The 26545-nt window shown below is 44.2% G+C and overlaps 1 pseudogene across 1 annotated transcript; it reads left to right on the top strand.

Moving 5' to 3' along the window:
• Positions 1 to 12075: 12075 nt before the first annotated feature.
• Positions 12076 to 24714, top strand: LOC149309607 (uncharacterized; annotated as a pseudogene). Its single transcript, XR_016281915.1, has 5 exons — positions 12076 to 12706; positions 16133 to 16254; positions 19996 to 20122; positions 21379 to 21465; positions 22193 to 24714. The product of XR_016281915.1 is annotated as an uncharacterized LOC149309607 (transcript).
• Positions 24715 to 26545: the final 1831 nt, after the last annotated feature.

Here is a 26545-nt window from a genome sequence, read left to right as displayed (position 1 = left end):
AGAGACTGTGGCCTGTTACAGACTGCCAAAATAAAGTTGCTTCGGGTCTCTTTGAAGGTATGCTGTTTAAATGATGCATGCACCCTAAGAATCCGGAAGCTGCACCAAAGCCACACTCCAGCGCTTAGGAATGGAGTGTGGCTTTGGCGCGACCTCCAGACTCTTAGGACCCATGCATCATTTAAATAGCATACCTTCAAAGAGACCCAAAGCAGCTTTATTTTGGCAGTCTGTAACAGGCCATAGTTTGCTTTTACTCTTTTCAATGCAAAGGCGCTCCAAAAAAACCCACGTCACACAGCGCCACCTGCTGGACACCAGCTGGAACAACACTGCAGCCACAGACGACTCCTGCTTCTTCTGCTCTCAGGAAGGAAACCAGGGCCCTCCTTTGTGCTCAGGTCCTCTGCTCACTCTGACAAAGGACATTATTGTTGTGCCAACATTTGCTTTTCTGGATTTGGTCTTAGCATCCTTTTCTGACCAGATTCTCTACAAAAACCTCTCCCACAAATTCCTGATCCATGACTTCAATAGCAAGCACTATGGCACATGAAGACTCAGAGGCTATAGGACCTGTCTTAGGTTTTTAAGGAGATGCAGGACCCAGGAATTCTTGCAATGCCAATGGACATGCTGCCTAGGAAACCCTGGGAGGGTTCCTTTTTGCTGCAAGTGACTAACAAGGCTTTGTTTCTGAGGTCCAAAACACACTGCAGAAATAATCCAGTTTGAGACTGCTTTCAGTGGCTTGGTTCAATGCTAGGCAATTCTATGCTGAAAGAATAGCAAAGGTAGCAGAGATTCCCCACATGGGAAAAGGATGGAATTTATGGGATTGGCTGACATCTTGGTTGCCAAACTTTGGATGGCTAAAGGGTTTGGTTGGAACAGGAATAATTATCCTCATGGTTGGGCTACTGCTATGTATGATAATACCGTGTTTACTACAATGTGTAAAAAAGGAGGGTTACAAAGGCTACAGAAGGCCTGATAGCAAGAGAAATGATGATAATGAGGGCATATGAAGAACTTCCATAGTGAAACTTGTTTTCACAACTTTCAAGAAAAAGGGGGGCATGAGAGGTTTGAAGTCTGTAAATATAAAATGGCTATGCTCATGATATTCATAGAATCATAGAGTTGGAAGAGACCACAAGGGCCATCCAGTCCAACCCCCTGCCATGCAGGAAATCCCAATCAAAGCATCCCCGACAGATGGCCATCCAGCCTCCGTTTGAAGACCTCCAAGGAAGGAGACTCCACTACACTCTGAGGGAGTATGTTCCACTGTCGAATAGCCCTTACTGTCAGGAAGTTCCTCCTAATGTTGAGGTGGAATCTCTTTTCCTGTAATGAAGAAACAGGAACAAAGGTTAGAAATGTCACGTAGACAAGCTCTGCTTAAACAGCAGTGTTTCACATGAACACTTCTCTTGAGCAAACTGTTAGCAAGCCAGTACCCACAACACCTGCGCCTTGCTCTCCTCCTCCTCTATCAGTTTCCTGTAGCTTAACCGCAAAGCTATTTTGGCAGTTAGCTTCCGTTTGCAAAGCAACTTCTGCAAAAACATCTTGTTATTTTGCTAGCAGTTTTAAAAACAGCCCATGAACTTTTTGAATCTTGCTTTTAACAATTCAGTGCCTGATCACCCCGTAACTAGGTAGGAAGTATGACCCTTATTAGGTAATTGGCTGTTTCTGCTTCTGTAACTGGCTTACGCTAGGACACACACAGACAGAGAAAGGTATAAGAATGTAAGATAAACAGAGAAGGGCACAGCAGTCTTGGAACTACCGTTTGGGTGTGCTGCCCGCCCCAATCGGTGGCCACATCTCGGACTCTGGCTCTCCTTTGTTGCTGGGCACTCCAAGGACATTCCCGGTTTGGGATGGCGTTCTCTTACAAGACGTTTAGCTTTCTCTGGCGCTCAATAAACTACAGTTCCCAGGGTTCCCTGGCACTGAGACTGGGCAGTTCAAGCTGTCCCAAACCAGATCATTCCTGCAGTGTGTTCTGGACCTGGCTTAGGAGTTTACCAAAACTCATGCTTCTTTCTTTCAACTGGTGTGAAAGGTGCCACAACGCAGATGGTCAGGCAATTTTGTGGGAATATTGGGAGGTGTAGGCTTTTTTTGTGCCTGTTTTGGTACCTCAGCTCATTTTTACACAGGATTTGCAGTCCTAGGCCTGTTCCTGCCTCCCAAATACTCTGATCCTGCAAAGGATTAGAGTTCCTTTGCATACATGCCAATGGCACAGATGCCACACCTGCAGCTGCTAAATGCCCTCTTCTACACATCTAGAAAAGGCTCAGGAACCCTCTCCGCTTTTCACTTTGGCAGCCATGATTGGGAGTTCCCATTGTTTGATATCGAACAAACTCCCAAATGTCATTTTCCAAACGTATCACCAATCTATAGGGTGCAGTGAGATGCAATTGCGCATCATTCTTTGCAATGAAGAGAGACGTAGCATGACCAGACAGACACAGTGCATCCCCACTGGCCTCATAGCATTGCTTGGAAAACAGAATATGGAGAAGACCATGTACACCACTTTTCCTCCTTAGAGCTACAGAGGCATAGAAATGTACCTAATTACAGGGTACATGTTTTCAGGAGGGTAGCCTTACCAGCATAGTATACTGGTTTCACTGCTGGACTGTGACTCTGGGCTGGAGGTCAGGGTTTGATTCTCCCGCTCAGCCATGGAAAACACATTGGGTGACCATCTGCATAGGGATATTGTAGCACCTTTGAGATCAGTTGAAAGAAGCTGGTAGCATGAGTTAAATCAGACTTCTAAGTCAAGTCCAAAACACACTGCAGAAACAATCAAGCGTGAGACCGCTTGAACTGCCCTGGGTCAGTGCCAGGGAATCTTGGGGATTGTAGTTTATTGTGGCACCAGAGCGCTCCGGCAGAGGAGGCTAAATATCTCACAGAACTACACGTCTCAGAAATCCCTAGCATTTAGGGTTGCCATAATTCTCTTTCACAAAACCAGGACAAAGTGTAGGGGGAAATGTAGGACAAAAATGTAGGGCATTTAAGAAAAATGGAGGACACAACCAACTAAAAGCCAAAAACGTTAATAGAAAACAAGGTAAATTCATGCTTCTCAGTCATGCTCAAAATTGAGGACATTTTTAACATCCTTCCTGGGCAGAAGGTTGGGATATAGCTTTGTGTGGTTTGTGTGTTGGACTAGGACTCTACGGACCAGGGCTCAGTTTCCTTGCCTATTAGGTGATATTGGTCAACTCACACTCTCTCAGCCTCATCAGAGCCATGGCAAACCTCCTCTGAACAAACCTTGCCAGGCAAACCCCAGGACAGTTTCACCCTAGAGTCTCCATAAGCTGGAAAACAACATGAAGCAACACAACAAGCCAGGGCCAAAGGAAATGTCGGGGGTGTATCTGAGGATCCAGGGCCCTGATGCCTCATTGTTCCCATCATCTGCCACCCCACCCCCTTTAGTGGGCAGTGTATCAAAGTGGGGAGAAGGAGCTGCAGAAGGAGGCAGAGGTGCTCCGGGGAGCATGGCCCTCCTATGGAAGATGAGGGAGCAGACCCTCCCAAGGCCCAATTGAGGCGGCAGTGGGGGAGAAGACTGCATCGGCCATCCCTTGCCCCATAACTGCCACCTCCTGCTGTTGCTGCTGTTGTTGCTGCTGCCTCCACCACCTCCCCATTACTACCACCGGGCCTCAGCCTTGGTGGGAAGCGCCTGTCCAGCTCCAAGAGCCACCGTCTCCAACTACTGAGCGGCCCAGCCGAGCAGAGGATAGAAAGCCTGGTGGCTCCGGCTCCAGCAATAGCAGTAGCCCCGCCACTGCTCCGAGCTCCCCCCCATCTTCTTCTCACTTCCCAGCCTCCTTCCAACTCTCCACAGCTTTATCACACTGCGGGGGAAACAGGTTTTAAACTAGAGAAAACCTGGAAATGTTGTGCGATAAACATCAGGCATTTCCGGGTTTTCTCTAGTTTAACTTTCGTTTAAATCCTGTTTGCCCCCTAGTGTGATAAAGCAGGGATCCATCCCTCACTTCCTCGGTAGGCCCAGGAATTTTCCTTCCTTCCTTCCTTCCTTCCTTCCTTCCTTCCTTCCTTCCTTCATCCCTCCCTCCCTCCCTCCCTCCCTCCCTCAGAGAGGCCTCCCTCTCCTTCTTTCCCCCTCAGCCTCATAGCCCCATCGGCCCCCTGCTCAGCTCCATCCTGTTGGTGCCTGGCCCTGCCATCGTCTCTAGCTTGGCTCCCTCAGAGGAGGAGTCCAAGGCCAGGGAAGGAAGAGCCGCAGCTGGGGAGAGGTCCTGAGGAGGAGGAGGGAAGGAGCCAATTCTGCCTTGTTCCAGGCAGGCACAGTTTGTCAACCAGCATTCTGACTGCAGATTGACAAAATGTACCTGCCTGGACAAAGCAGGAATCCGGGATTAGAGGGACAGTTTTAGGACCCTCCAATCCATGATTGTCCCAAGGGAAACCGGGAAATGGCAACCCTACTAGCATTGAACCAAGCCACTGAAAGCAGTCTGAAACTGGATTATTCGTGCAGCATGTTTTGGACCTCAGAAACAAAGCCTTGTTAGTCACTTGCAGCAAAAAGGAATCCTCCTTTTTGAACTAGATCTCCCAGGATTTCCTAGGCAGCATGTCCATTGGCATTGCAAGAATTCCGTTGCCAATCTGGTGACTTTCACACCAAAATGAGTACTTTTCAGAGCCTTTGGTGTGATTTTGGTGATTGGTTTTAATGGTAATTTTGAGTGTTGAAATAAGTATTTGGTGAGATATGGGGGGGAGGGATTTGGTGAGTTTTGGCCAAACGTTTGGGGAATTATCTTTGAGGCTTGTTGGCAACACTGGTCCTGCAGCTCCTTAAAAACCTAAGACAGGTCCTATGGCCTCTGAGTCTTCCTCCAACTCCCTTCCATGCTGGTTACTCAGAGCTTGGACCAGGCTTAAGAAAAAGACTCAGGGCTCCAGTTGGTGCCAGTGTGCTTGGGGCCATCACAAGCTACCATTCCCAGAATGACATAGCCTTGAACCAGGGCACTAAAAGCGTCAAACCAGGTTATTTATGCAGTTCATATGCAGTGCCCGAAGTATTAATTTATATTTATATCTACACCAATAATATCCAATAAATAGCACGAAGGGGGGCAATATCTCTTAGTAAGTACCAGAAGATCACTATCACTTGACATTTCACAGAATCGTACCCAAGGAAAGATTTTACAGGTTTCTCTCTCGTTCTTCAGTGTCTGAAGAATAACTGGAAATGAGGCAATACATTCTTGTAATATTCTTCCCTTTGTTCTTGATGTTGCAGGCCTTCAAGTCATGTCTGGGGTTTCCTTGGCAAGACTTGCTCAGAAGTGGCTTGCCATTGCCATCTCCTGCGGCTGAGAAAGTGTGACTTGCCCAAGGTCACCCAGTGGGTTTATATGGCTGAGGCAGAATTCAAACCCTTGTCTCCAGATTCATAGTCCAATGCTCAAACCTAGTGAAAAGTGACAGCCATCTAATGAAGAAAAACAAAACAAAAACACAGCCTTCGGTGTAACTATCAATGCGACCTTTGTCTATTGCCTGACACTCCTTTTCTAAGCAGACAAAAGTTAATGTTCTTTTAAACTTGAATCTTCTTTCTACTAGGTAACGCAAAGGGGCAATTCAGATTACCTTTTGTACTGAATTGTAACCCAGATTAAAAGCTGGAAGTTCCCATTGGCATCGATTTAAACACATCAGAATTAGGGTTTTTCACACTCGATCCAGGGCAAATCTCCCTTGGAGCAGGTTTTCCGAAAGTGGATTATTTTTCGTGTCTTTTAGGAAAACCTGTTTCTTCCCCGCTGTCAGAAAATGTGAACTTGGCCCCGGTCATGATCGTGTGTGTATGTGTGTGTGTGTGAGACAGAATATGAAAATGCTTGTCTTTCCTTTTTGGCTAATTGATACAATGTGTGAATGCTTTTGCTACATATATATATATATATATATATATGTATGCAAGGCATTCTGGGGTGGCAATCAGAGGGAAAGCAAAGAAAGAGGATGCAGAGATGGCATTCTGAGGTGAGGTATTATTATTATTATTATTATTATTATTATTATGACAGATTATGCGCATGCTTTGGGCTGGAAGGGAAGGGAAGAGGATGGCATGTGGGGAGGCAAGGGCTTCTGGGGTGGCATTAGGCTTGAAAGGAAGGGAAGGGAAGAGGTTCCAAAGAGGAGGAAATGCTGGGCTGGAAGCGAAGGGGAAGCTAGAGGCTGGCATTCATGTGGAAACCCATGACTTTGGGGAGTCACACTCTCTCAGCCTCAGGGGAAAGGCAATGGCAAATCTCCTTGGACACAATCTTGCCAAGAAAACCCGAGGATGGGGTCATTTTAGGGTTGCCATAATCTGTAATGACCCAAATACACACACACACACACACACCTGGAGGTTTTTAAATTTGACAAGTTGACAGAATATGCAAACGCTGCCACTAGATTTTTAAATAAGGAGGAGGAAGCACCCATTCAGTTGTCCAATGGCTGTAGGATATGTCACCTTTGACGAAAGCGGAAGTGAATTTCATTGACAACAAAGGAGGCTCCATTTTAAAGCGGTACTGCAAATGTGAACTTCAGAGGGGCAAACTGCATCGATTGCGGTGAAGGGTAGTACGAACCTCTTTCCGAGTAGATTCAGTATGGAGGAAACTGGATCTGCCCAGTTCTATCCAGAGCAAATGGTCTAGTGGGAACGGGGCCTTAGCCACACATGAAAAGAAATTTTATTTTTTGGAATATTTAGGAATTCCACATATGGAAGACTCAACCTGTATATTGTTTTACCTATTTTGTTTTAATGCATGTCGTAAGCCATTTGGGTCCCATATTAGGAAAAGACAGGATATTAAATAAAATATATAAATAAAAAACCTATGCTTAGTCTCCTCTGCCTTACACTTTCCCATTTGCACATTGTGTTTATGATGAAAGTTGTGATGTTTCTGCTGTGGTGCACTCATAAAGCTTTTGGTGACGCAACAAACTTAGCAGAAAGCAAGTGGAAGGAGGAAAGGAGTTTTCATGGGAGACACTTGAAATTTCTTGGGAGCCACTTTTCTGTATAAGGAGGAGATTCAGCACAAAATGGAAATAAGAGAAGACATTATGATGAAATTTGTGTTGTTTCTGCTGTGGCGCACTCATAAAGCTTTCAGTGACACCACCAAAAAACAAAAAAATTAAGCTGAAGCTGTGAGAGACATACAACCAAAACCAACCAACCATTTCCCCATCAAAATTTCAAAACTTTATCTAGCCAAGTGCCCTTTCCTTATATTTCATTTATTTGTCTGAAATCAAGAATATTGAGATGTAAGAATAGTCAAAGCTTGGAAAGTGATGTTATTTAAGTCCGTGCTGCTCAGAGGATAAGGGCAAACTGATGCAATCAATGTGGAATATTCAAAGAAGCCCTGTTCCTTCTAAAACACACAGAACAAAAGGCAAGGCTGGCAGTTCAGTTCTAGAATGAACCCTTGTAGATTCTGAAGGAGAGGAGAGCAAAGGAATCCAACAGGTGAGGTGAGTCTTCCAATACCTCTGGCTGCGAAACTCTCCTATCTTTTACTTTGCCTCTAGATAACCTTTGCCTACAAAAATGACGAGATTTCGCGTGGTCCTAAAAATATGATGAGAAGCTCAGTAAAAAAAAAAAAAAAAAATTCTAGAGGAGGGAAAAGTATTTCCAGTGAAGATCAAGTTTCTGTTAAGTCCCTACAGAGCAGGTCCTAGAGAAAGAGCAGATTGTTGGTGCTTGTTATCCCCTTTCTTAATAGCCTCTTCAAACTAATTATGGGGAAATATTTTCCGTGGTTAACATTTTATTTCACCATTTTCTAAATGACCTCTCTGCAGATTTAAAAGGAAAATTTTCAAATTTAAAAAGAATTTAACAAGAACTGCAATAGATCTGTTTTATAAGGAGGAACAGTAACACCTTCCAGGTTACTTAAGGTATGTTTTCAGAGGTCATGGGAATAAAAGAATGAGATGGTGGCAGCAGAGCAATGTTTCTTTTCAGGAAGTACCATGGCTTAAAAAACCATAAAGGGATTCACAGCTTCAAGTTTCAAGAATAATCTCAGAACAAAAAGTCTGGTGAATGTGAGAGTGTATAAGAAGTATAAGACATATTTTTCAAGAAGATTGTTTAAAACATCTTAGGTTAATATGAGGTGGAAGTGAGTACTTAGAAGTAGGTTCTATAGAGAGAAAGAAAGTGGAATTCTGAACTGTTCTGTATCTCAAGGCCTGAAAATATCTAGAGTGGTTCAACAGTTTAAAGATAATTTTTGTGACATTGCAAATTGAACAGGAACCTAAACTAATAAAATGAGATTAAGAAATGTATTTATATCAAAAAGCTCAGCACAAGTAGGGTTGCCATAATGGAGGACCTCGAAACCAGGACAAATGTAGGACAAGGTTTGAAAATGTAGGACTTTTTTTTTTTTAATTTCCTGGCTAGGAAATTAAAAAAAAAAAGTCCTAGATTTTTAAACCTTGTCCTCCTCCTCCTCCTCCCGGCCTGGGAGGGAGCCTAGGCCGGCTCCCAGGCCGAGAAGGGCGGGGGGAAGCCTGGCATCGCGGCGATCGCCGCGGTGCCAGGCTTCCTCCTCCTCCTCCCGGCCTGAGAGGAAGCCTAGGCCGGCTCCCAGGCCAGGAAAGAGGCGGAGGCTGCTCCTCATCGCGGCGATCGCCGCAAGGGGAAGCGGCCTGCTCCTCCTCCCGGCCTGGGAGGAAGCCTCAGCAGGCTCCCAGGCCGGGAAAGAGGCAGGGGCCGCTCCTCATCGCGGCGATCGCCGCGGTGGGAAGCGGCCTCCTCCTCCTCCCTGGCCTTGCGGAGGCCTTGGAGGACCCCGCGGCCGGAGCTCCGACCACGGAGCCGCCTCGAAGGCCTCGCTGGGGCCCGGGAGGGAGCGTCTCCGCGGCTGGAGCTCCAACCGCGGAGAGCCTTCCCAGGCCTCAGCAAGGCCTTGGAGCCGCCGTGGGGCCTGAGGTGGCCGCGGTGGGCGGGGCCGTCCCGGTTTGGGCGCCAAACCGGACCGGGAACGGGTTGGCCCCTCCCAAACCGGGATTGTCCCGCCCCCCCGGCGGGATATGGCAACCCTAAGCACAAGGCAAGGAACCCAACAGAAGACACTGTCCCAAAATGAGAAGAAGGGGAAGCATCGCAGATGAACTTCAGAAAGCTAGAAGAAGATCTTTGTGATGTGTCCATTGCCAAGGAAAACAGATACATAAACCCTTCTTCTGGTTCCCTGCTGATATTATTTGGATAACGTCTGGAACCTATCACTCTGAAAGGTAATTTTCTCTGTTAAAAAAAAAAAGTCTGCTTCCCTAAAGATTTTATCGGTATCATTTGACACGGCTGCTCTCCATTTAATAAACACCAAAGCAAAAAAGGGTTTACAGTCTTGCGTATAACATACAAAATAAATGCTACTTTTATTAAATCTCTTCAGGCCTATTTAAAGCACAGCTCATCCAGGAGAGGAATTGACGAAGTAACTATTGACTGCAAAAGTCAAACTATAGGAAATGAAAGCTAAGTTTATGCACTGCAATAACTGCAACAATTTGTAGGTGAGAAGGAGGCAAGTACGAGAACTTGTCTTGTTTAAAAAATAAATACAAGATGTAAAGACTTCAGCTATACTGGGACGCTCTCTATATTTAGGGATGCCATGTCCCGGTGGCCACCGGGACAAACCCACTTTTGGGGGCCCCCTCCTGGTCCCAGTCCGGTTTGGCCCCCAGCCATGTATTGGTCCCGGTCCAGGGCCCGTGCGGCACCAACCCACCTTCTCTTGCCTCCCTGCGCAGCTGCGCCACCCACCTCCTCCTCCTCCTTTGTTCCAGGCCGCACGGCCGCGTGGAGGAAGCAAAGGAGGAGGCGGTGCACCTCCTGTGCGCAGCCCCGTGGCCTGGAACAGAGGAGGAGGAGGAGGTGGGTGGCGCACCCGCGCGGGGAGGCGAGGGAGGGTGGCAGGGAGGTGGGGAGTGGGGCGCGGCCGCGCAGAGGAGGCGCACCTCCTCCTCCTCCTCCGTTCCAGGCTGCGCAGCCGTGTGAAGGAGGCGAAGGAGGAGGCGGTGCCCCTCCTGCACACGCCCGCGCCCTCTCCCCGCCTTGCGCGCAGCCGCGCCACCCACCTCCTCCTCCTCCTCCTCCGTTCCTTCCAGGCCATGTAGCGAATGAAGGAGGGGGAGAAGGAGGAGGAGGAAAAGGAGGGGGGAGGAGAAGGAGGAGGAGTAAGAAGAAGGAGTAGGAGAAGAAGAGGGAGGAGAAGGAGGAGGAATAAGGAGGAGGAGGAGGTGGTGAGTGAGTGGCCAGAGCCTCAAGGTCGTTTTTTTTTTTGGGGGGGGTCTTTTAATGCTAACAAGTCTCCCTTATTTTGACAATGATAGTGTGAGGATGATGATGATATGAGTCAGCTTCAGAGACATGCAGGCACTGTTTCAGAAGCCGAGAGAGTGTCACCTTCCAAAGTGCATTTTCTGTGTGTTTTTGGTTCTTTAATGGTGATATTGATATCAGCAAGCCTCTGAGGCAATGGCCAATGCTCTGATTTTTACAAACTCATGTGCAGTGAAGAAAAACCAAAGTCCCTTGACCAAGTACACACTTCTGGAAAGTACAGTTGAATCCGAGGGCAAATCCACTTCTTGTTAAACCACCTTGACATATTCAGTATGCATAGCATGTTCAGTGTGAAACCCAAAGAATTTGGTTATACAGTAAGCCTCTGAAATATGCAAGGGGCCATGTTAAAATAAAGCCATGTTCAATGCCCAAATGTGCTATTTGGAATGGGGGGGAGGGGGGTGGCCAGAAAGGGAAAGTACATTTCTGCCATCTGTCTAGGAATAATGCCCAAATGTCCTCCATTTTGATCAAACCTAAGAAACATGCATTTATAGTAACATTTTAAAAAAATAATCAATTTTTTTCGCATGTCCTCCATTTTTTTAAAAATGTGCCCTCCATGTGAAATTTTTGTTCTACATTTGTCCTACATTTGTCCCGGTTTGGAGGTCCAGACTTATGGCAAACCTAACTCCAACCCCCTTCTGCCATGCAGGAATACACAGAATCCTAGAGTTGGAAGAGCCCTCCAAGGGCCACCCACTCCAATCCACAAAGTGTTTTGTTTTGTTTTAAAGCTTGATCTTATTGTTACAAGTTACATTGCGAGAGTGGTTTCTTTAAGAGCAAGCCACAGCTTTTAGTGCTCTTCTGCACAATCAAAGTCTTTGCTATTGAGCACAGACTGATTGTCTTTGGAAAATCTTTGGGAAGAGGAGAGGGAAAGGCCTGCCTTCAGTCCTCCAAGGGTTATGAGCATAGAGCTCAGCTTCCCAGAGACGTAAGGGGAGGGAGAGAGGCCGAGGGGTGGACCATAGTATCACAGAGTTGGAAGAGACCTCCTCCAAGGGCCATGCAGTCCAATCCTCTTCTGCCATGCAGGAATACATAGAATCCCCCCAGAGCCTATCCCTTCTGCCATGCAGGAATAGATAGAATCCTAGAGTTGGAAGGGTTCCACCTTGTAGGAAGACACCCTCAGCAGAAGAGGAGGAGCTGGGAGGAGAAGAGAAGGTTAAGAGGTGATATGATAGCCCTGTTTAAATATTTGAAGGGATGTCATATTGAGGAGGGAGCCAGCTTGTTTTCTAATGCTCCAGAGACTAGGACTCGAAGCAATGGATGCAAACTGCAGGAACAGAGATTCCACCTCAACATTAGGAGGAACTTCCTGACAGTAAGGGCTGTTCGACAGTGAAACAAACTCCCTTGGACTGTAGTGGAGTCTCCTTCCTTGGAGGTCTTCAAGCAGAGGCTGGATGGCCATCTGTTGGGGATGCTTTGATTGTGATTCCTGCATGGCAGGGGGTTGGACTGGATGGCCCTTGTGGTCTCTTCCAACTTAATGATTCTATGATTCTATGACACCCTCCAGTGGCAGTGTGTTTTGTGGGGTGGAGGGAGAGGAGAGAGGTAGGAGGAGCCCTAGTCCTGGTGTCATACACTGCTCCTCATAAAGGGATCCCTCTTGTCCCCCAGCATCCCAGAGCCAGAGCCAGCCTCCAAAGCCTCCTCTGCCTCCTGCTTTTCTTCCTCCTCCTCCATCTGCAGGGGCTCCTTCCCCCCAAATCTGGGCAACACTTTCCTAGTGAGAGGGACAGCCACCTAGAATGGTTACAGAACGGCTGAGCAGTTTAATGATTACAGCAAGGCCAAGCAATTCAAACTAGCGATAGGAGAAACAATAGAGACTGTCAAAGATTAACCAGAACTGTGGAAAATTGCCAGGAAGGCAGGAATGAGTCATTAGACTAGTTTTAGGAAATTGTTAAGGAATAAACAGAATTGTTAAAAGGTAACCAGGAAAGATGTTGCTTAAGCTATGCTCGTCTCTTTAGAATGTATAAAAGGTTTGAAGAAAGACAGTTGGGGGCGGCAGTCTTGGAATCGCCACCTTGGCGTGCTGTTGCCCCGTACGGAAAATAAAGGTGTGCTTATTTTGGACCACAGCTCTTGACTCTCTTTGTTGCTGGGCGCTCCAAGGACCTTTCCGGCGTAGATGGGGAGGTCTGCTACCTTTCCCCCTTCATAGAACTATCCTTGGTAAGTGATTAATAATAATAATAATAATAATAATAATAATAATTCACTGTAGGATAGGAAGGGATTTGTATATTGCGGGGCTTTTTTTCCCATTGAAAGGCAAACTTTGTGCTGAAATCCTGCTTGCACTTTATTTGGAAGAAGAGATCTTGTAGCCCTTTTGACACTAGCTGAAAAAAAGTTGGCAGCAGTAACTTTCCTATCGACTAAAGTCTGTGTCCTCAGAGGCATTTGGAGATCTCTGAATTCTAATTCTATAACTGCCAGTCCCTGTAAAATAAGGAGGGAACCTCTTGTTGCTTTGTTCTTCTCCATTTTCCTCCATATTTTGAAAGCCAACCTTATATTGTTTTTGCTACTGAGGTTATACTTGGGAATCTTGCCATACTTCAATAATGAAGAGAGCTGTGGGGTTCATCTTCCCTTTATTTGACTGTGGAGAAGAGGCAGTATTTTTATTTCTCACAACACATGAATTTGTCTTGTACAGACATCACTGGATGTTTTGTAGCAATGTCTAATGAGGCTGCTGCATTTATGTGTCCCTATTGTCAGTTGCTGGAAGTGAAATCTCTCTGCTGGTTTTGCTGGTCCATGTTTTAGGATTTTTTTTTTTAATTCTTTGCTCACTCTGGCCATGAGAGCCCCTGTGGCTCCTAACAAGACAAGAAAATTGTTCCCTATCTTTGTCAGGAGAGATGGGAACACTGTATGCTATTGCATTATACTGTGTTTGGCGACAGCAATGTTTTTTGATCTTTGGTTTTTCTTTACCACATTTTTCTTCTGTATTAGGTAGCTCTTTTTCAATAGATTGCATCTTTGTGTAAAACACTTTTGTAGATTTCCTTTTAGGCTGGAATACATCCCTCAAGGCCTTTAGGTTCTCCCTGTGTGGCTCCCAAAACTAGAGGGGTCTGATCCAATTTCCCTCTGCAGCTCAAGTGATCATGGAGAACAATGTGCTTCCATGGCTTCTGAGATTTCTATTTTTCCAACATAAAGTAATAGCAGGAAAACAGCAATCTCAGAAGAAATGACTAGTGGGTGAGAGAAATTTTTACCACTACCATGTCCCTGCAAATTATTATTATAGAAATAAGTAGGTGGGAGAAGAGGGTTCGAGGGAGTAGCTAATACCCAAGAGGACTGGATCAAGATTTAAAATGACCTGAACAGACTAGAAAACTGGGCCATAGCTAACAAAATGAAATTCAACACTGAGAAATGTAAGGTACTGCACTTAGGGTGGAAAAAATAAAAAGCACAGATATAGGATGGAGGACACCTGGCTGAATGGAACTACATGTGAAAGGGATCTAGGAGTCCAAGGAGACCATAAGTTGAACATGAGACAACAATGCGATGCGGCAGCTAACAAGGCCAATGCGATTTTAGGCTGCATCAATAGAAGTATAGTGTCTAGATCAAGGGAAGTCATAGTGCCACTATATTTTGCTCTGGTCAGGCCCCAACTGGAATATTGTGTCCAGTTCTGGGCACCACAATTTAAAAAGGACATTGAGAAACTGGAGCATGTCCAAAGGAGAGTAACTAAAATGGTGAAAGGTCTGGAAACCATGCCCTATGAGGAACGACTTAGGGAGCTGGGGATGTTTAGCCTGGAGAAAAGAAGGTTAAGAGGTGATATGATAGCCCTGTTTAAATATTTGAAGGGATGTCATATTGAGGAGGGAGCAAGCTTGTTTTCTGATGCTCCGGAGACTAGGACCCAGAGCAATGGATTCAAGCTACAGGAAAAGAGATTCCACCTCAAAATTAGAAGGAACTTCCTGACAGTAAGGGCTGTTCGACAGTGGAACAAACTCCCTCTGAGTGTAGTGGAGTCTCCTTCCTTGGAGGTCTTTAAGCAGAGGCTGGATGGCCATCTGTTGGGGATGCTTTGATTGTGATTTCCTGCATGGCAGGATGGGGTTGGACTGGATGGCCCTTGTGGTCTCTTCCAACTCGATGATTCTATGATTAGGCTGAAATCCTGTATGCATTTTCCTGGGAGCAAGTTGCCATAAAAAAAGGAGGAATTGGGGCTTTCTAAAAAAGGAAAGAAAAAGAAAACCTGCTGCTCCCACTTTGTTCTTCTCCATTTCCCCTCATCATCTGAAGAGTCCTATCTCCATTTTCTTGGAAATCAGTCCCATGCAATCTCCTTAGTCATGACCATCTCAAATGCCACTGTTTCACTCTGGTTTTTCCCTAGAGAGGCCTTCTACCCAAACCTAAATATTTTTTCATATTTTTATTGATTTCCATATTTTTCATATTTACAAATTGTGTACTAAATATTCATCATCAATATGCTGTAATATTTATACATCATTCATGTTTCCAAACATCCACATATATACATTTTTCTTGAGTATTGGTCCCTTATAATATTATGCTATACATTGCCGTTTCTTGTTATCTTTAATAAAAGAACATAAAATTAATTTTAACTTAAGGAATTAATATAGAAATTCTTCTTTTATGTCACATATTTTCATCCAATATCTTTTAACTGGGTCCCATTCTATTTCTCTTTTTGTTTTCGATTCACTGTTAATTACTGCTGTCAATATGGCCATATCTTTAAATTCTATAACTTTCTGTAACCGTTCTTCTACTTTGGGTATGTTAGCCAGCTTCCAAAGGATTTCATATTTAACAAATACAGCTCTGGGGTTAAAGGGTATTTTATCTCCAATATTTCTTGTATTTTATTATGTTGACTCTTTGACAAGACCACCATATGTGGTAATATGAACCTTTCTCTTTGTGGCACTTCCAACATCTATTATCTTTTAAATTGTACTGTTTTGCAATTTTTAATGGTGTATAATACTGTCTATTTGCAGTCAAACCTAAATATATGTAAAGGATTTAAATTCTTTTAAACACTCCTCACCAGTTTGGATGGCCTTGCTTTATCTTCTCAAGTGGTTTCATACACCTTTAGCCTATTTAATTTTCTCTTTTACACCGTTTTATATTGTTTACATGGGTTAACTGATTTTATAATACACAACTCTCAGATCCTGTGATTTGGGTGCAGTATAAACCTTGTAATGAATGAAGACATATTTCCTAAGTCACCATCCTACCCTCAGGTTGCAATGCTGTATGTCCACATTATTGGACATAGCCCCCAGAGAATGATGGCAGTCTTTCAGTTGTCACAGGGCTCCTCTGGAATTTCAGTGGCAGAAACACAACTCTACAGCTGCCCTCTAAAAAAGAAAAAGGAAGGAGCCCTGAATACCAAATGTGTGGAAATTGCACCAGTTTACCCATAATCCCCCCAAGGATGAACAAAGTCACCACTTCTCAACATCACCCAGATTCCTATTCTCCTGTTTCTTTTATCCATGTGGAGATGCAGAAATAATCTTATTTAGTCTTCCATTTTCTCCTGTCTTCTTTGCACAGGTGGCACGATGGCTTCAGAGGCCAGATTGGGATCTTCTCTTCTTCAGAATGAAAGGGAAAGATCTGCCCTGGAGGGCAGGGTTGCCTATAGTTTGGGCACTACAAGATCTCTAGAGAACCAGGTAAGAAATCTGCTATGAAATTATATGTTCAACAGAAACCATTTGAGGTCCAGAAAAGGCAAAGCAAATAGAAACCTGAACCATACTTATGGCTGTCTTGGATGAAGCCAATTATCTAGACCCGTTTAAAACCGGCTTCAGGGTGAGATACGGAGTTGAGACTGCCATGGTTGCCTTGGTTGATGATCTCCGTCTGGGCATGGATAGAGGAAGTGTGACCCTGCTCATGCTTTTGGACATCTCAGCGGCGTTCGATACCATTGACCACAGTATCCTTCTGGAATGCCTGAGGGAGTTCGGCATCAACAGCACTGCACTTCAGTGGCTCCATTCCTATATCTCGGGCAAATTCCAGATGGCGATGCTGGGAGACAGCTGCTTTCGTAAAAGAGAGCTGACATCTGGTGTCCCTCAGGGTGCCATTCTGTCTCCCATGCTGTTTAACATTTACATGAAGCCGCTGGGTGAGATCATCCGGAGACATGGGGCGAGGTGTTATCAGTACGCTGATGACACCCAAATATGTTTCTCTATGTCTCCGACTGATACAGGGACTAAGGATGGCATCTCTCCTCTAAATGCTTGTCTTGAGTCGGTAATGGGCTGGATGAGGGAAAGCAAACTCAAAAGTGAATCCAGAGAAAATGGAGGTGCTTGTGATAGGTACCCCTGGTCCAGGGATGGAGATTTGTCAACCAGTCCTGGACGGGGTCACACTTCCCCTAAAGGATGAAGTTCGCAGTTTGGGAGTGCTCCTGGACTTGTCTCTTCAGCTCTCATCTCAGGTGGAGGCGGTGGGCAGGAGTGCATGGTACCAACTTCGGTTGATACGCCAACTGCGTCCCTACCTGGCCAAGAGGGACCTTGAAACAGTGGTACATACACTGGTAACCTCTCATCTAAACTTCTGCAATGTGCTCTACATGGGGATACCTTTGTATCAAGTTCAGAAGCTTCAATTGATCCAAAATGCTGCAGCCATCTAGATCTGACCATATTACTCCAATATTTAAATCATTACATTGGCTGCATCCCCACACAATCCGCCCTGCACTCTCAGAACATCCGGGAAGAATTTATTGGAATATACAAAGACCAGACTAATTACAACTTCCCATAAAGCGTTCACAGCCGTGGCCCCCACACTCTGGAACAACTTACTGGAAGAGATCCGTCTCATCACCACCTTAGAAGCCCTTAAGAAGGCACTTAAGACGGACAGGGCCGGCTCTAGGTATTTGGCCACCCTAGGCGAGAAATATGCCCTCCCCCGGTAGGCCCTCAAAGTGTAGGGAAAATGTAGGCCACAATGTAGGACAAATTGTAGGATGTTCAAGAAAAATGGAGGACACAACCAACTAAAAGCCAAAAAATATTAATAAAAAACAATATAAATTCATGTTTCTCAGCCATGCTCAAAATGGAGGACATTTTGACATGCCAATCAGCACAACTCCAAGACCCAAATTGACAACTACTAATTCATTGGAAATAGAAGAGAGAGAAAAATAACAGCACATGCAAGGAAGCCTTGGAGCATTCTGAGCATTGGAGCATTCTCTGAGACCAGGGTTCGAATTCTGGCTGAGCCATGCAAACCAACTGGGTGACCTTGGTTAAGTCACATTCTCTCAGCCTCATAGAATGGGAAGGGCAAACCCCCTCTAAAGAAATCTTGCCAAGAAAACCCCAGGATGAGGTTGCTATAAGTTGGAAATGAATTGGAATCACACAAGAGCAACATCCACAATATGAGAAAGAAGCCATGGTCCAAAGTGCACAGCAGAAAGAATCCAGTTTGAGACTGCTTTAACTGTCCTGGCTCAGTGCTGGGGAATTCTGGGAACTGTAGTTCTGTGAGACATTGAGCCTTCTCTGTGAGAGAGTTCTGGTGCTACAATAAACTACAAAACCCAGAACTCTTTAGCACTGAGGGCAGCTAAAGCAGTCTCAAACTGGATTGTTTCTGCAGTGTGTTTTGGACCTTGGGTTTATGTGCTATAGGAGTCTGAAATCCTTGATGCTAGGACTCAGCGTATATATACATAAATATAGTATGTGTGTGTGTGCACGCACACACACAGAGTATGTGTATGTGTATGTGTGTCTGTATACACACACATACTTCTTAGGCTTCTTAGGTCCAAAACACACTGCAGAAATAATCCACTTGGAGACCACTTTAACTGCTCTGGTTCATATAAAGAAATGAACAACAACAGCAAAAATAAAGTTGAGAACAACAAACTATCATCCCCAGAATTGTAGTTCCTGGGAACTGTGGCTTCTTGTAGCCCCAGAGCTCCCTTTGACAAAGAAGGCTGACAGAGAATGTCTCCCTAAATTACAGTTCCCAGGATTCCCCAGCATTGAGCCAGGGCAGTTAAAGGGGTTTCAAAAAAAGGGTTGATTTCTGCAGTGTGTGTCCTGGGGACCTGCTCCATTTGGGACCCCCTAGTCCTGGAGGGAAGGCTGGGAAAGGAGGACCCACCTGTCCTACCAGCAGCCCCAACTGCCTGCCCTTCTCGGCTGGGCTCTCAAGGCTCCCTTGGATGCATGGAGGGAGGCACATGTCCTTTTGCCTGTGCTCCTTTCCTCCCCAGCACCCCCAGCCTTCCAGGGCCAAAAGCAGGAGGAGGAGGAGGAGGCTCCTCTTTCTTGTTAATAAATTAATAATAATAATAATAATAATAAATTGTTTATTTGTTAACCGCTTTTCCTACGATCAAAGCGTTGTACAATATCGTTTTTGGGTGCCTCCAGGTCCTTTCCCTCCCAGCCTCTCTCCCCTTTCTCTCACGACTCCAGCTCTTGGGGGAAGGGGGGGCTACTGGGACTTCTCCCTCTGCCTTTCTCTGATGGGGCAGTGCAGCCCAGCAAACCCAGGGCAGCAGAAGGAGCACTTTTGGCATCCTGGGGTTGGAGCTGCTCGCGCGCATGCTCTAGCTAAGTGCCCTGCTGCTGCTGCACTGGGTTTGCTGGGCTGCACTGCCCAGGGAAAGGCAGAGGGCGCTTGGCTGGAGCGTGTGCGCGCGCAGCTCTAGCCCCAGGGTGCTAAACTCGCTCCTCCTGCTGCTCGGCTGGGGCTAGAGCTGAGCGACTGTGCGCGCACGCTCCACCCAAGCACTCTCTGCTTTCCCTGGGCAGCGCAGCCCAGCAAGCCCAGGGCAGCAGGAGAAGAGCGTTTGGCACCCTGGGTTCAGTTGGAGTTGTATGTGCATGCCCCTGATCTTCCTGTGCTCTAAGCAACCGCCTAGGTCGCCTATATGGAAGAGCCGGCCCTGAAGATGGATTTCTTCTGGCAGGCCTAGCCACCTGATCTTTTATAGTGGATCTTATAGGATTTTTTACACCTGATTCAACAGTACAGAAACAGATGATGATTTGGCTTCGTTGATGACTGTATTGCATCTTGGCGTGTTTTAACTGATTATTTTATGTAGTATGAGTTGTGTAATTGTATCGTTTGATTTTATCGGTTGTAATCCTGCCTTGATCCACAGGGAGAGGCGGGAAATATAAATAAATGTTGTTGTTGTTGTTGTTATTCATGCTCCACATATATGGATTTAAGCTATGCAATACCAAGGTAAAATCTCAGCCAATTTTTCAAATTATACTTCCTCCTTTCAATGCTTTTGGGCAGTGGGGTGAGTAGAGTGAATGTTTCTGCCTAGAGGGGATCATATTAAGAAGAAATTAGTTATGATTGGTAAAGTGCTGTTGTTTTCTCTTTTTCAGCCTCTGATCTCCTTGGAGGAGGTGACTGTGTATTTCACCAAGGGGGAGTGGGACCTCCTGGAACTAGGCCAGAGGGCTCTCTACAAGGATGTCATGCTGGAAATTTATGGGCATGTGGCCTCTCTGAGTAAGGACGCCTTTTTCCTTAAAGGATTAATCTTTATGAAACGAATCCTGTTTGAGGCATTTTCCACTGTATAGTCTAGTTGTCAATGAGGACACATCCAGGCCTTTCGTATCTACTGTTGCAATTAATGAAAAACAAACAAACCGCTAAGAGGGGATGATATTAAATTTATTGCTTTATGAACACCAGCTAAGCATTGAGGAGGAGTTTGGCAAACAAAGGTGTCTCAGGCCATTAAATATTCTACATCTGTATCATCATCGAATCATGCAGCTGGAAGAGATCAATCCAACCCCCTGCCATGAAGGAATACACAATCAAAGCACCCCTGGCAGATGGCCCTCCAGCCTCTGTTAAAACAAAATGCAAAGAAGGAGATTCCATCACTCTCCAAGGGAGAGTGTTTCACTACTGAACACCACTTACTGTCAGGATGGTTCTTCCTAGTGTTTAGGAAGTAAAGTCAGAAAAGCTAGTGTTTAGGGATAATGTCAGAAAGGCTAAAGTGCAGAATAAACTCAGGCTTGCTAGAGAGGTTAAGAACAATAGAAAGGGCTTTTGAACAGTGAAATTGTCCACCAGGCAAGTGAAGAATTTGCTAGACCTTAAACTTTTGGCTGAGTTTGACTTCCAGCAAATACTAGCATAGTTATAGTCACCCACCACTAACTACTACGGGCCAAAATAGACTGCAGAAATAATCCAGTTTAACACTACATGGCAGGGGTTGGACTGGATGCCTTTGTGGTCTCTTCTAACTCTATATTCTATGATTCACTTTAACTGGGAATTTTGGGAACTGTAGTTCATTATGGTACCAGAGCTGTCTGACAGAGAACACTCAGTGTCTCACAAAACTACAGTGCCCACAATTCCCTAGCAGCTGTTTCATGTGACTGCAGCAGCTCCCTCACTGTCCATATTCAGTAGTCTTATGTAGGCACTGAAACAGAACTCTGGGATCCCCCCTCAAAATCCCCTGCTAAAACCCACACAAAACATCTATGTTTTCTAAACCTGTTTGCCAGGCTCCAGGGACTGAGGCTGTAGCTGAATAGTGAGCTACTGTCTGCTCTGGAGATGTAACAGTGTACACATTTGCACTCTTTTGTTATTTGTTGTTCTTTGTTTGTTTGTTTTGCTGTGGTGGGAGAAATCAGAATGAATAGGCAATAACCGAGTGTGAAGGAACACATACAGAATGCCAAAGTATTTTTACAGAGTATTAACTATTGTCTCTCTGTTTTATTTGAAAGAATATCCCAAGCCAGATCTTGTCTCCTGTCTGGAAGAAGGCAAAGACCCCTGTGACCAGGGCTCTGAGGAAGGGGAGAGACCTGCAGGTACTTGCCTAGATGTGAACTGAAACCATTTCTTGTCTGGGGATTAATGGGTTTGAGTGATTGATGAAGTTTTCAGCTTGTTGTTAATTTTATTGAGATCAGTCCAGTCCATAACTGAATTGTGAATGATCCTGGTAGACTGGCAATAACTGGTGGCTTCTGGCCCAAGACAAATGCATGAATGTGAACATTGTTGACTCATACTTTTTCCATGTGCTGTGCATTTGTTTGTTTTGTCCCCACTATGGATTCTGAAGTGTGTATTATGGTGTAATTCATGTTTGTAAATTTGCACGCAGATTCCAGAAGAAGAGGGCAGAGTCTCTAATCTCAGTCTTGGTTCACCTTCCCTTTTGTGTCTGGCCAGAGACTTTTGATTAGCGACAGATAGAAAGGATTTGCATAGGAAATTAGTTATCCCATATTAGCAAATTTTCTCTTCTTACTCTCACTTTGCTACACCTCTGGATTTTATTTGGTTCTCATCAGCTTACAGAAATGGAAAGTACTGTTCTGTCACAAGAGAAAGAGGAGTGCTTACTGGAGCTAAGGGGGAAATTGACCAGAATGAAATTGATTCTATTGGCTAAGGTAGATTTCAGTAAGGCATGTTAAAAGGAATGAGGAGATTTTAGGATAAAGAAAGTAATTGAGATTGATTGATTCTTGACTGTATCCATGGTTTCTGTGCTTTGCTCATAATGGGAAATTCTTTTTCCTTAAACAGATAATGGAAAAGAGAAGAAGAATTATGAGGAACCCAATGTGGCATCATGGAAAATTATGGAGCCTTTCATGGAAAAAGAGGAGTTTGTACGTCAGAAAGGACTGGGGGGGAAAAGGGAAAATCAAATGAAAAATGGGAAGACAAAGTCCTTTGACTTTCAGGGAGCTGATCAGGGGTTTTCTCGTGGTGACAGTTTACATTCACACCAAAGATCCTACAGAGAAGAGAAACCATATAAACGCATGGAATGTGGAGAAAGCTTTAGTAACAGTAGAAACCTACATTCACATCGGACAATTCAGACAGGGGAGAAACCGTATAAATGCACAGAATGTGGAAAGACCTTCTTGTTTAAAAACAGTTTACATTTACATCAAATAACCCATACAGAGGAGAAACCATATAAATGTATGGAATGTGGAAAGACCTTTAGTCAGAATATAAAATTACGTTTTCATCACAGAACGCATACAGGGGAGAAACCATATAAATGCATGGAATGTGGAAAGAGTTTTTCTCGTGGTGACAGTTTACATTCACACCAAAGATCCCACACAAAGGAGAAACCATATAAATGCATGGAATGTGGAAGAAGCTTTAGTAGCAATACAAATCTACATTCACATCAAATAATTCACACAGAGGAGAAACCATATAAATGTATAGAATGTGGAAAGATCTTCTCTCGTAGTGGTACTCTACGTTCACATCAAATGACACATACTGGGGAGAAACCATATAAATGTATGGAATGTGGAAAGAGCTTCACTCGGAGTGGAACGCTACATAAACATCAAAGAATCCACACAGGGGAGAAACCTTATAAATGCATGGAATGTGGAAAAAGCTTCTCTCGTAGTGACTGTTTATATTCACATCAAATAAATCACACGGGGGAGAAACCATATAAATGCATGGAATGTGGAAAGAGCTTCTCTCACAATTCAGGTCTACACTCACATCAAAGAACCCACACTGGGGAGAAACCTTATAAATGCATGGAATGTGGAAAGAGCTTCTCTCACAATTCAGGTCTACACTCACATCAAAGAACCCACACCGGGGAGAAACCATATAAATGCATGGAATGTGGAAAGAACTTCTCTCATAGTACAAGTCTACGTTCACATCAAAGAACCCACACAGGGGAGAACTCATAAATGCATGGAATGTGGAAAGAGCTTCAGTCAGCGTAGGAATCTATGTTCACATCAAAGAACCCACACGGATGAGAAACCATCTGCACTGTAATGTGGAAAGATCTTCAGTCAAAGTACAAAACTATATTCACATTTAAAAAATCCACATAGGAGAAACCAGCTAAACTGTAAGAGAAGTGTCCAGTGACTCCATGGACTATGTTAGACTGGATCACTTTTAGCTTATAAATCCAATGAAGTGGACAAGCTTCTTGGAAATGGAAGGAGGACAACATGCCCCCTCAATCCTTGTCCATCTTGGCTGACTGCTCAGGGAGGGGATGCAGTAACAATCTTACTTCAATCTATAATCAATGCATTCTTCAGAGAGGGAAACTTTCCATCTTAGCTTAAACAAGCAGTGGACAAACCACTTCTGAAGAAACCCTCCCTTGATCCCCTGATAAGAAACGATTATGGGCCGGTCTCCTTATTACCATTCTTGGGCAAAGTTATTGAGAGGGCAGTTGCATTCTAACTCCAGACTTTCTTGGATGAAGACGATTATCTGGACCCATTTCAAACCGGCCTCAGGGTGGGATACACAGAGTTGAAACTGCCATGGTCGCCTTGGTCGACGATCACCGTCTGGGCATCGACAGGGAAGTGTGACCCTGTTGGTGGTCTTGGACATCTCAGTGCCACTGGGAGAGATCATCTGGAGACATGGGGTGCAGTGTTATCAGTACGCTGATGACACCCAAGTGTATTTCTATGTCTCCGACTGCTGCAGCAACCAAAGATGGAATCTATCCTCTGAATGCCAGCCTCAAGTCAGTAATGGGCTGGATGAGGGAAAACAAACTCAAGTTGAATCCAGAGAAAATGGAGGTACTCGCAATAGTTACCCCTGGTCTAGGGAAGGAGATTTGTCAACCAGTCCTGGACGGGGTCACACTTCCCCTAAAGGACAAAGTTTGCAGTTTGGAAGTGCTCCTGGACATGTCCCATAGTTGACATCACAGGTGGAGGCGACTGCCAGGAGTGCCTGGTATCAACTTCGGTTGATACGCCAACTGCGCCCCTACCTGGCCCAGAGGGACCTTGAAACAGTGGTACATGCACTGGTAACTTCTTGGAAATTTGGAAGCTTCAATTGATTCAAAATGCAGCAGCCAGATTGGTCAAAGGAACATCTAGATCAGATCATATTGCACCCCACACCCATATGAACTACCACAATATATTATAAGGCACTCAAAGATAAATTAATTAAATCTTTCATAATGGTATGTAATGGAGTACTTCGTCACAGTGATTCTGAATAGGGCATGCATGGGACAGAGACCTGTTTCTTTAATAAATAAAGATTGTAGGATCTTTGATTTTGTCCAAAAGACAGAGGAAGCATATTTCTGAAAAGATCCACCAGGACCAAATGGATTTTTTTTTGGGGGGGGGGGGATTAAGAAGCAGTGTAAGAACCGTTTTGGACTTTATGCAATATTTGGATCTCCATCTCGAGAAAAAGTCATTCCCAATCTTTTTAAATGGAATACCATTTATAAATTGCCAGAAGGGTAGTTTCAGATTTGTTTGGCAGCAAAGAAACCTAGGGTAAAATTTAAGAGACAGTGGGACCTTGGTATCTGTAAGGATTCAGTTCAGGGGGAGTTGGGATCAGGAAAAGGGTAGACACTCAAGTTACATAATATTCAGTGGGTGGCAATGCACATGCACATGCATATCTGTCTGCATGACCACCATTGAATAATATGGCAATCTGCACATAGTGAAATTTGTGGATTGCTAGTCCACTGATATGGTGGGTCCACTGTGTTGTGTGATGTAAAAGGAAAGAGGTGGTTTGGGACTACCTGACCTTAAACTGTATTGTGAGACCTGTTTTATGTGGCTGAAAGAGTAGATTTTGCTTAGAGATGAGAGACTCTTGGATTTAGAAAGTCATGATTTAAGATTTGGATTGCATGGTTATCCTGGTACTGTAAAGTTAAAGTGCATGCTGGTTTTACAAGTTATGTTACAAAAAGTCACTCCTGTGAGTTTGTTATAAGGAAAGGCTTTTCCCTAAGATAATGAGCTAAAAAACGGACATGGTTATTTTATAAAGATCATTTTGTCCCTGGTTCAAGACAGTTGGGAGCATAAGTAAAGAGAATGCATCTTGAGAATGGTAGAGACCTTGCTTAGTTTCTTTACTTACATTTTATGAAGAGGTTGAAGCAAGATAAGAAAGAATTGCCTAAAGCATCTGGAAAAATAAATTTTATTCAGAATTGTGCAAAAATTATGATCATATAATTTTAAAAGTATATAAATCTCCCTAGACATCAGAGCTAGAAGATGATTTGATAAAAGAATACATGATAATGTGGGGCACGATGTTTTCATCACAATGTGGAAATGGATGTATGGGGAAAATGTGGATGAAAGATATAAAATTTACGCTGTTTAATGAGTTCAAAGAAAATATTTATAAGATGGTGGTACTTAACTCACATTGCCAAATATGTTTAACGAGGTTTCAAATTATTGTTGTGGTTCTTAGGATAAGGAGGGATCTTTTTTTCATATGCAGTAAACACGTGAGAAGGCAGAAGGTTTTTTGTCTAAGGTTTATAGGTTAATTCCCCAAAATTTTAAAGACAGAGTTTGTAATGTCACCAGAAATGTTTCTGTAATGTATCATGGATAAGGAAGTGGATAACAAATATGGACTACTACTTTGATACATGATAACAGCAGCAAGACTATTATATGTCCGGACATCAAAATGGACTGAAGCAAAGACCGTGGAAGAATCCATAGACCAAGGTTGCAGAATTCACAGCAGTTGCTAAACTGATGGAGACTTTAAAAGAGAAACCCACCGAAGATTTTTTGAACACTGTAAACACTTTATGGATTTCTTGAGCAACAAGAGAATTAACTAATTTGCAGGTTTGATTATTAGTAACTCTAGCAAGTTGATTTAATGAGATCTTTAATGACAGAAAAATATAATTTTCACAAATAGTTTTTCTTTTATGTTCCAATTACTATTTAATAGAGGCAGAGTTTTAATAGAGGCAGAGTAGTGGAGTCTACTTCCTTGGAGGTCTTGAACCAGAGGTTAGATGTCCATCTGTCGGGGATGCTTTGATTTGGATTTCCTGCATGGCCCTTGCAGTCTCTTCCAACTCTGATTCTATGA

Source organism: Sceloporus occidentalis, unplaced genomic scaffold (genome assembly GCF_023333645.1).
Source record: "Sceloporus occidentalis isolate IW3139 unplaced genomic scaffold, rSceOcc1.0.p SCAF_7, whole genome shotgun sequence".
Taxonomy (NCBI): domain Eukaryota; kingdom Metazoa; phylum Chordata; class Lepidosauria; order Squamata; family Phrynosomatidae; genus Sceloporus; species Sceloporus occidentalis.
Note: the sequence above shows the minus strand (reverse complement) of the source record. Positions and strands in the feature narration are given on the sequence as shown.